Source organism: Panthera tigris, chromosome C1, assembly GCF_018350195.1.
Source record: "Panthera tigris isolate Pti1 chromosome C1, P.tigris_Pti1_mat1.1, whole genome shotgun sequence".
NCBI classification, from domain to species: Eukaryota; Metazoa; Chordata; class Mammalia; order Carnivora; family Felidae; genus Panthera; species Panthera tigris.
Window position 1 is genome coordinate 93,736,017 of NC_056667.1, and position 9,562 is coordinate 93,745,578.

The following is a 9,562-nucleotide window of genomic DNA, read 5'->3' on the forward strand; positions in this document are numbered from 1 at the left end:
GATGTTCACAGTCCCTTTCTACCTAAAAGCTCCCCAGATTTGGAGAGATTAGGAGGGACAAACAGTCGATCACCAAATGGGTGCTGTTATATAACCTTCCCTGGGGCATGCAGTGCCTGCTTGTCATTACATTTACTGGAGAAACTACTCTAGTGACCCTTCCCTAGACAGAAAGATGTCCCAATGTGACTGTGTCTACTTATACTGAGAACTGGCTGGCAGTTTCCCAGCTAAAATTGCCACATAAATCATCACAATAATTATAACAGATAAATTAAATAATGCTTTGTGTCACCAGGCATCTCCATAACACATCTATCTCAAAAGGATTACAGTGAAAATTTAAGAACATAATGTCTAATGCGTTGCTTGGCATGAGGTCACTATTACACACACACACACACACACACACACACACACACACACGGACACATGCACAGTTCCTTCCTTAGCCACTATGAGAAGTTCATGGCCCCTGCCTCTGAGAGAGAATACAAATCAGGCTCCCTAATCATTCAGCATAGGCCGTCGGCCCCACCTCCTGCACATCTGGTATATACAGCATGTGAATCCCTCTTTAATCAACAACTCAGAATAATGGCATTTCCGACCCTCATCAGATAATTCAACCAGGAATTGATTGCAATGCAGCTCTTGCCAAATGCTTGCGGGGGAGAGCAGATATTTGAGAGAAACTGCCTAATGGATACGTTAGCTACTTGCATTCTTCTAAGCTTTTTCTTTGAATTAAGAAATCATCAGAACACTTATCTGGACTACATTATTGCAGTTCTTCATAAAACCCTTTGAATTAAAATGTGAAGCTCCTTTATCTGCTTTTTAGAGAACCTATATTAAAAATATCTGCCTAGCAGGGGACCCAGCTCACAGTAAGTAGGTCCTTCACAAGCATTTGAATATTGAAAGGGTGAATCTGTTTGAACAAGAACTGGGGTCCCCCCCCCTTCACTACAGCCAAAAGAGAAAATAACATCCGTTAGGATTTCCTTTTTATTCCTTCTCTCTCTAGGGAACTGCTCTCCATCCTTCACATGTTGGCTGGATATCACCTTCCTTCTGGTGCCGCCCCCCTTTGCAGGCAGGGCTCTAAGTTCTTCCTGCCCTTCTCTGCCTCTATTATAGCCCCTGTCTCATGCTTTTGCAATTATTTTCACTACTGTCTTCTTCTCCCTGGACCGTGAGCCACTTCAGGACACAACTGTGCCTTTTTCATCTTTGTAACCACAGTGTATGGCACAGGCCCGGTCCACAGCAGGTTAATAAATGTTTGAATGTCAAAAGAATAAATAAAGCAATGCAGTGTCCCTCATATAAATACCAACCAAACACTTCTTCCTTGAATTCAGTAACAGGAAAACTTAATATTCTCAATACATTTTTATTGAGTTCCTGCTTTATGCAGAACTCTTTCCTGATGTGACAGAGATCTCTGTTGTCCCTACCACAAAGGAGTCCTACATAAAGTGAGGGAGAAAACATATCTACAGGCCTATTCAAGGTAATCTGGATTCAATGTTCTAATAGCAGTACAGGGAAATGCTCAGGGGAGCCTGGGGATGGAAGAGATTAATTCCAACACGAAGATAGAAGAGGCTTGTTGCTTGAGGTTGACTTTGAATGGACAGAATGTTAACAGACAGATGTGGGGATGGGAAGCAGTCTTTACTTATCTGCGACTCTGAGATTTCTGAGTGCATGAACTGTGTTTTCATCTTTGTATCTACAAATGCCTCCAATGGACCTGGAATATAGTAACTTTTCAGTAGATACATGTTGAAAATCGAGTTTATGAGTCTAGAGGTAAATGAAAGACTGGAAAGGATGGTTGAAACCAAACTGGTAAGGACATCGTTCTGTTCGTTATGAGTAGACATAGAATGGTCTTGAGTTGGGGAGGTATGTGATCAGATCAGGTTATCTGTAAAGGATGAATTAGAGGGGAAAGACATTGGAGACCAGGAAAGCAGCTAGAGGATACTTAAAAGTCAATGAAAAAGTAGATTAAGCAGTGGATGTGGAAGGCACAAGGAAGGGGTGGGGGTCTCTAAGTTGTTTTTTTGTGAAACTTCTCTATTTTAATTTTTTTTTTTACAAGAGAATAAATAGTTCTCTTGATGACTGCAGACATGCAAAGCTGCCTGGTAGTATTCACAAACATCCCAGTAATGGCGGTTCTCCTGATTGGTGTGCAGTCTTCAATAATCATAAAGAGTTACTTGCATGAAACTGCTGTTGAACCAGCAAGACTGCATTTATGCATCCATCATTTTCAGGACTGTTGGCAACCCAGGCATATTTTCCCCAAAGAACCTTGCTTCCTTGTGTCACAATGTCCAAATCACTCACATTCACCTCAGTGACTGGACCTTTGGTAATAACACCCAAAATTGTAAGTGGGAAAGAGGGATTTCTTCTTTACAACAAGAATTGGCAGGCAAAAGGTGGCTTCCAGTTCACGTTGTATCATGGGTCTTTTTGAAACGTAAGCCCCTGGGCCTAATGAATCTTTCATATTTAGGTGGTTTCCAAGGAAAGCCATCTCCAATAAAGCGGTCTTTAGTAGCCATCCTCTTCCGTGCTTTTTTTCTTTCTCTTTCCTGTTCAAATAACTTTTAACACCTCTGTTTCTCCCTGGTCATGAACTCTGGGTAGAGGGACTTCCCATTTTTCTACTTTCTCTTTCCATTTTTTGTTTAATCTTTTAAAGAAAAATTTTTAATGTTTATTTGTTTATTTATTTATTTGGAGAAAGAGACATAGTGCAAGTGGGAAAGGAGCAGAGAAAGAGGGAGACACAGAGTCCAAAGCAGGCTCCAGGCTCTGAGCTGTCAGCACAGAGCCCAATGCAGGGCTCGAACTCACAAACTGTGAGATCATGTCCTGAGCCAAAGTTGGACACTTAACTGACTGAGCCACCCAGATACCCCATTTTCTCGTTTAATCTTATTGGAAAGCACTTCATCTTGGACTGTGCCTCCCTCTCCAGAAGATACGCAGGTACTGCTTCTTTTGAAGTCTTTTCATCATTCTTTTGTTTAGGGTTTCCCTCTTCATGTATCCTGAGTCTTTTTCATTTGTGATTCCTCGGCATGGTGCTGTTTATGGCAAAGCTTGGTTTTTCGACGAATCATCTTTTTTGCCTTGTTTAAACATTCATGAGCTTTTTCGACCTTCTTTCTGTATCTTTTTCTCATGATAATCCAAAGAATATCCATAGATTTATGGTGTAACTCAATATATTTGTTGTATGGCATGGTGACAGGTGTGAGACTCCCAAGTACAGCTGCCAGGCCAGGAAGAAGCTCTCAATTTTCAGGTGTCAGAGACCCAGGAGCTGACTCCACACAGCCAACGGCAGGAAAGGGCAGGATCTTTTGGTTTTAAGTTGACACTTCTGCTTACTTCTCTTAAAAAAAAAATCACTGAAGCTCTAAGAAGGACTAGAATAAAATATGCATTCCATCACTGGTGAAACTTGGAAAACATACATAATCCCAAACCTCAATATATAAAGACAAAACTACATGGGATGTTGGGAACTGATGTAACAGAGCAGAGAAAGCTTAAAATGAATACAGTTAAGTATCTTTGGATGGGCGTATTAGTGAGAAGCAATTCTATTCACTTTGAAAACCCAAAAAAGATGAAAATCCCAGGAGTACCAGGTGCATGAAAGTGTGCCATAGTTGAACGGGGGAATAGGCTGGAAGTCTGTAAAAGGATCAGTTAGACCTCCAGACCCCAACTCTGCCCATCCAGGTGACTATCCCTCCCTCACTTTGGTGGGAAAGAAGAGATTTATTCTTTTTTAAAAAAATTTTTAATGTTTATTTACTTTTGAAAGAGAGACAGACAGAGCACGAGTAGGGGAGGGCAGAGAGAGAGGGAGACACTGAATCTGAAGCAGGCTCCAGGCTCTGAGTGGTCAGCACAGAGCCTGATGTAGGACTCGAACTCACAAACTCTGAGATCATGACCTGATCCAAAGTCAGATGCTTAACCGACCGAGCCACCCAAGCACCCCGGAAGAGATTTATTCTTGAGAACAACTGAACCAGAGCGCCTCTGAATTCAGAGACACCAGGCATAGCAGAAGGCTTGGCTGAGGTGGTCAACTGAAAAGACAGGAAATACATGAGAGGCTGCATCCTGAATAGTGAGACACACAGTCCCCTACCCTACCCCCTAGATACCAGCTGCCACACTTACACCCTCATGAGAGGAGAGTGGATTGTCCTTCTCTGGAGAATCTCAAATTGCCCCAGCAGAAGGAGGAGGAAAAGAGACAGACACACACACATGCATACACACACACGTATATTTCCCCAAGGAAAAAACATCCAGTCCATAGGTTGAACTCCAGCAGTCATTAAGCCTTGCTTAATCACAGAAGACTTCCCATCAGTCTTCCAATCATTTTAGTCTTAAAAATGAACAGAAGTTAAGTGGTCTAGATTTTCAGAAATGTCTACAGCATAAAAATCAGAGAGAAAAGAAAAAAACAAGGAGCAGAAGAAAACGAACTTTAAAGAAAGCAATAATTAGCATCCTCAGAGAAACAAGGATGCTATAAAAAAGAAACAGTAAGAAAATAAGAAAAAGCTCTTGCAAATTAGCAATATAACTAAAATTAAAAATTCAAAAGGATTGGAAGATTAAGTTGGAAAAATCCCACTGAAAGTAGGACACAGAGATAAAGATATGAATAATAATAATATAAAAAAGACAGGGAAATTGGAGGATTCTACCTCTGATAGCAAACAAGCAGAGTTGTAGAAAGACAGAACAGAGGAAATGGATAAAACAAAGACATAATTTGATGATATTTTGGAAAACCAAAGTACAAAAGTATCTAGATTAAAAGTCCAAAAAGTGTTCCTCCCAAAACAAACCTTTTAAAAGGCTGCACCAAGACACATCCTCATGAAATTTCAATATACCAGGGGTAAAGAATTAATAGAAAAATATTCCAGACAAAAAACCAGGTTATATACAGAAGTTTAGAATTAGAAGCTCCCCTGAAAGCTAGAGGACAGGGGAGAACTACATTCAGTATTATGAAGAAAAATTATTTCCACTCTAGGAATATACAGTTAGTCAAACTATCATGATGTGTGATGTTAGAATAAAGATATTTCAGAATTACAAAAATCTCAACAAATCTAACTCCATTGTATCATATCTACACAGAAACTACTAGGCAATATGCTCTACCAAACGAGGAAAGAGGAAGCATGAGGTCCAAGAAGGAAAGAAGTGAAAGGAATGCCCAGGTTAGTGAATAGAAGTCTCAGGACAAGAGCTGTGTAGCTGACCTAAACAGTAAACAGTTTATAGAACAGGGAGATTTAAAGTTCAGAAGACAACTCTCTGGTGGAGGGGAGGAGGGGCAGGAGAGAGAGAGAGTGTGTGTGTGTAAATGATACCAAACTGCATTTGAGAAGTTGCTGGAAGAAATGGGGAGATTGAGCCAGTCATTAGTAGACTGAATACTAAGAAAATGGGGAAAAAATGAAGGCAACTATGAACCATGTGAAAACTAAAGCTGAATAAGGAAATGGGAAAAAAAGAAGGCAACTATTAACCATATGAAAAACCAAAGCTGAACAAGGAAGCAGCCATAATAGTATACTATGTGACACAGCAGTAAATAGCTTTTACATGGTTCTAATTAGGGAGCTATGGAATACTGATTGAAATGAAATTGTGAGATAACTACACAGATAAAAAGATGAAAGAGGAGAAATCATATAGCGTGGTTGGGGGAGTCTGAGAGAGCTAAGTAATCATTCATTGTCAGAGGACCTCAATACATAATAACTGGTATTCGAGAATCAAGAAAAGCAGTACAATCTTATTATTTAGAGTCATAAAGGTAAATGCTAGAAGAAATGACTAAAAGACGACTGGTTACAACTTGAATAGACTACTATGTATGGTGGTTGTGCATTTCACAACTCACAGTGTTTAAATGGTACCCCCAAAGTTGAGTTTTGCACAACCAGCACAGCCTTATGCTGCAGTTCTGCCTCTTAGGAGAGGACCAAGCACTGGGGCAGGTTGATGTGAGAAGGGGACTGCTCTATCGAGTTAGAAACATCTTAGCCATATTTGCCTTTTAAAATTATGTGTTTGCGGGGCTCCTGGGTGGCTCAGTCAGCTAAGCGTCTGACTTCGGCTCAGGTCATGATCTCACTGTCTGTGAGTTTGAACCCCGCGTTGAGCTCTGTGCTTACAGCTCAGAGCCTGGAGCCTGCTTTGGATTCTTTGTCTCCTCCCTCTCTCTCTGCTCCTCCCCTACTCGCACTCTGTCTCTCTCTCTCTCCAAGATAAATAAATGTTAAAAAAAAAATTGTTTTTAAATAAATAAAATTATGTGTTTGATTTTTTAAAAGCCAAAATAAAAAAGAGAGGAGAGTACAGATTTGAGACATACTTCTGAAATAGCTCATTGGGATTTGGCAGCCTCTGAGGGATACACAAACGAAGGGGAGACAGTAAAGATTGTGGAGAATAATCAGTTAAATAGGGAGGAGAGAAAAGAAAGGAACCTAGTGTCATAGACATCAGAGGAAAGAGTTACCAGAGGAGGGAATGGCCAACAGCGCCACATGCTGGTGAGGGGAAATTACGGGCTCTGGCGTCAGAAGTCCTGGGCAGGAGTCTCATCAATCAGCTCCACCCCAGTCCAAGTGGCTATTTCCCCCACTTATGAGGTATGAGGTGCTTTGAGGATACCAACCTCACATCACCCTTTTTGCTGCTGCTTTGATGAAATACAGAGTGACAAGAAGGCTGGAGTAAGAAATCCTTTCAAGCCCCCAGTTTTGCATCTTGGCAATACCCTCCTTGAACTAATCAAAGTATTACCTGGGGAAAAGGGCAGCGCTGTTGAAAATTAATTTTACTTTCAAAGTTATATTAATTATTTCCAAGGCCCTGGGGAAGAAGTTTTCCTTTTAAATTTGACCCTTCCTTGATGTTGGGATTTCTGAGGCTCCTGGAGAATCCCCTGGAAACTCTCTGGCCCTGAGGAGTAGCTACAAGGGACCAGGCAGCCAAAATCTCCTTCCCGCTAAAGGACTCCAGCGGCAAGATGAGCATCCCCTCCCCCACCCCTCCCCCAGGACCAGACACAGAACAGGGGCATGAGAGTGGTACTGTCTCAACCCAGTCCCGGCCTGGTTTTCTGAGAAGAGACTGGATCTGGAGCCTGGAGGCACTAAGCCTGGAGCCCGAACCCACGAAGGAGCGAGAAATATCTGGGAGGAGGAAGAATCTGGAGTGGAGTGCTGTTCCAAGGTCACCAGAATCCCTATCCTCTTCGCAGGCCCCCTTACAGTGACCAGACCCTATAAAGCCACACGGGGCTGTTAAGGAAGTCGCGACCTGACTGGATTCTGGGATCCGTCAGCCCCAAGAGAACGCCCCCTACTTCATTTCCTGTTTGGCTTGATAGAATTCAAGACCAACATAAAAAAAAGAAAGAAAGAAAACCGTTTCAGAGAGCATACTCTATGCCAGGGATTATTTTCGGCACTTTATTTACATGAACTTTTGTACGGATGAGGAAAATAAGGTGCAAAGAGGTTAAACAACTTGTCTAATGGTACAGACAGGCCAAATATTAGAGGCAGGCCCCCCGGAACACTAGACTCTTTAGCATGTCCCCAGGATCCTCAGCCACCAGTTCAGTAGAGGCTCCTCCCCTCCTCAAAAACCTGCAGTGACTCCCACTGACTTTTGAGTATCCAAGGTTCTTCACCATACTTTCCTACCTTTCTAATGTCATCTACACTATATCTAGCTATACCCCAGATGTACCTGCTACACGGAGCTTGTCACTCTTCTGAACGGCCCTGGAATCTCACACCTTTGGGTTTTGGCTAATGCCATTCTTTCATCCTACAGTGAAAAGTAGGAGAGTGATGGCAAATAGATGGAATGTGGAATTAAATTGATCTATATCTGTCTAGTCTCTTTCCAGCTGTAACAGAGTGCTAGCTGTCTTCTGGATATCCACTCTCCTTATATTTAGAAATAACAGAACTTGACTTTTGGATGGACACATTATTATCTAAAAGACTGTGTGATCATGTGACTATCTTTTAGCCAATGATAGCTAGGTGAAAATGTGCAGAGTTAGAAATAGTTAGAAATAGTTGTCCCTTCTTCCTCCTTCCTGCTCTTTGGAGTGTAGGTGTGATATCTGGAACTCCAGCAGCCATCTTGCACCACATACCAGAGATGATGGAGCAGAGAGCCTAAAAAGTCCTAGGCCTATGGTGACCTTGTAATGGTCATGTCAGCCCTGAGTTACCTGCGTTTGGACTTCTATCTCATTTAAGCTTCCATATTTCAGGTGTTTGTTATTGGTAGTTCATCCTAACCTTATGATATACTAGCTTGCAACACTGGGGATATTCCTTACCTTTCTTGGTCTAAACCTCAGCAGTGAAACGGAGAGAATTTTACCACTTGGTAATGGTCGAAAATAAATGACATAACATGAAAAAATGCTATATGTGCTGGCAAGCTGGGGAGAGATAATTTTTGGGAAGGGGAGCATTTCAGGGTTGAGAAAGTCATGCCACACCTGTTCTTACCTACTTCCCTGAGTCAAGCCCTCTGAGTTATACTTCACCCAGTCCCTGGGTGGCTTCATACTTGAGTAAGGAGGCAGTGGACCAGGTGGCCTTTGGGGCCCATCCAAAATTTAAATGAAGAAGAAGTCTCTCTACATTGACTGTTGTCTATGTTCATGGACAGTCCTGGTGGATTAGGGCTCCCTTTCTCTAGATACCACATGAAGACCATGCCATTTCTCTTTACAAACATTCCAGCCACCATACATCTGTATACATTGTCTCTCTTTCTCCTCCTCTGCTTCTCTCTCTCCCTTTCTCTTTGTCTTCTCTTTGCCCCTATCTCTGCTGCTCTCTCCCTGTGAGACTGAGAGGGATGTAAGAGACAGTCAAGAAATGAAGCAGAGCAAGGCTCTGTGGGATGGTGTGCTGAAGAACTTCTAAATAGGCTAAACCTGAACCCCAAACACACCTCTTTGGGGGTTTAACCACAGCAGATCACTTGCTCGTTTTAAAGGTTCCAAGCACTTTCAATCAATGTCTCATGACAGCTTCTTTCTTTGATTGAAGTGCCCCCTTTTCTTGGTTTGCTTGACAAACTTCTGCTCTTTCCTTAAAGATTCAGCTTAAATGTCACCTTCTCTAAGAAGCATTTTTCTGGCCCAGTTAGACAATAAACCATATGGAGGCAAGATTGGCATCTTGTCATGAAAGCGAATAGCCTTCCTAGATGTGTGTCTGAAGAGAAGTCTGCTCTAAGTTAGCTAGAAGATGAGCCAAGGAAACATCTGTAGAGATGGCCACAATGCCCCCATGTTAACAAGAAGCCATCTGGGGTCCCAGTGAGTTGCCAACTGAATGATCATGGACTCGGTGCCATTGAGCATGGCCATGATAAATTTAGCAGAGAGGAAGAAAAATAAAGCAGGTGAAACTCTGGCCCTAGCCTTAATAAT

The 9,562-nt window shown here is 42.1% G+C and overlaps 1 pseudogene; it reads right to left on the minus strand.

Annotated features, from left to right (window-relative positions):
• Positions 1-2,223: 2,223 nt before the first annotated feature.
• Positions 2,224-3,275, minus strand: LOC102965936 (annotated as a pseudogene).
• Positions 3,276-9,562: the final 6,287 nt, after the last annotated feature.